The sequence below is a fragment of the Rattus norvegicus genome, chromosome 1, assembly GCF_021556685.1.
Source record: "Rattus norvegicus strain SHRSP/BbbUtx chromosome 1, alternate assembly SHRSP_T2T, whole genome shotgun sequence".
Lineage (NCBI taxonomy): Eukaryota > Metazoa > Chordata > Mammalia > Rodentia > Muridae > Rattus > Rattus norvegicus.
This window is the reverse complement of record NC_141534.1, coordinates 112988497-112990356: the sequence shown is the minus strand read 5'-3', so window position 1 is coordinate 112990356 and position 1860 is coordinate 112988497.

Below are 1860 nucleotides of genomic sequence, written 5' to 3'. Positions count from 1 at the left end.
ATCCATGCTTATCACCCTGTACAAAGCTTAGGTCCAAGTGGATCAAGGACCTCCACATCAAACCAGATACACTCAAACTAATAGAAGAAAAACTAGGGAAGCATCTGGAACACATGGGCACTGGAAAAAATTTCCTGAACAAAACACCAATGGCTTATGCTCTAAGATCAAGAATCGACAAATGGGATCTCATAAAACTACAAAGCTTCTGTAAGGCAAAGGACACTGTGGTTAGGACAAAAGGGCAACCAACAGATTGGGAAAAGATCTTTACCAATCCTACAACAGATAGAGGCCTTATATCCAAAATATACAAAGAACTCAAGAAGTTACACCGCAGGGAGACAAATAACCCTATTAAAAAATGGGGTTCAGAGCTAGACAAAGAATTCACAGCTGAGGAATGCCGAATGGCTGAGAAACACCTAAAGAAATGTTCAACATCTTTAGTCATAAGGGAAATGCAAATCAAAACAACCCTGAGATTTCACTTCACACCAGTGAGAATGGCTAAGATCAAAAACTCAGGTGACAGCAGATGCTGGCGAGGATGTGGAGAAAGAGGAACACTCCTCCATTGTTGGTGGGATTGCAGACTGGTACAACCATTCTGGAAATCAGTCTGGAGGTTCCTCAGAAAATTGGACATTGAACTGCCTGAGGATCCAGCTATACCTCTCTTGGGCATATACCCAAAAGATGCCTCAACATATAAAAGAGACACGTGCTCCACTATGTTCATTGCAGCCTTATTTATAATAGCCAGAAACTGGAAAGAACCCAGATGCCCTTCAACAGAGGAATGGATACAGAAAATGTGGTACATCTACACAATGGAATATTACTCAGCTATCAAAAACAACGAGTTTATGAAATTCGTAGGCAAATGGTTGGAACTGGAAAATATCATCCTGAGTGAGCTAACCCAATCACAGAAAGACATACATGGTATGCACTCATTGATAATTGGCTATTAGCCCAAATGCTTGAATTACCCTAGATCCCTAGAACAAACGAAACTCAAGGCGGATGATCAAAATGTGGATGCTTCACTCCTTCTTTAAATGAGGAAAAAGAATACCCTTGGCAGGGAAGGGAGAGGCAAAGATTAAAACAGAGCCTGAAGGAACACCCATTCAGAGCCTGCCCCACATGTGGCCCATACATATACAGCCATCCAATTAGACAAGATGGATGAAACAAAGAAGTGCAGGCAGACAGGAGCCGGATGTAGATCTCTCCTGAGAGACACAGCCAGAATACAGCAAATACAGAGGCGAATGCCAGCAGCAAACCACTGAACTGAGAATAGGACCCCCGTTGAAGGAATCAGAGAAAGAACTGGAAGAACTTGAAGGGGCTCGAGACCCCAAAAAGTACAACAATGCCAAGCAACCAGAGCTTCCAGGGACTAAGCCACTACCTAAAGACTATACATGGACTGACCCTGGACTCTGACCTCATAGGTAGCAATGAATATCCTAGTAAGAGCACCAGTGGAAGGGGAAGCCCTGGGTCCTGCTAAGACTGAACCCCCAGTGAACTAGATTGTTGGGGGGAGGATGGGGAGGGGAACACCCATAAAGAAGGGGAGGGGGAGGGACTAGGGGGAATGTTTGCCCAGAAACTGGGAAAGGGAATAACACTCGAAATGTATATAAGAAATACTCAAGTTAATAATAATAAAAAATAAATAAATAAATAAAATGAAGAAAGGTAGTTGTAAGGAAACAAGGAAGTATTAGTATTCAATTCTAAGAACTCTTGGGCATATGTGATACAATTGGCAACATGAGGCTACCAAAATTTGATGCTATATAAACTGTACTTTTGCTGTTAATCATTTCTACTGAACTCTAA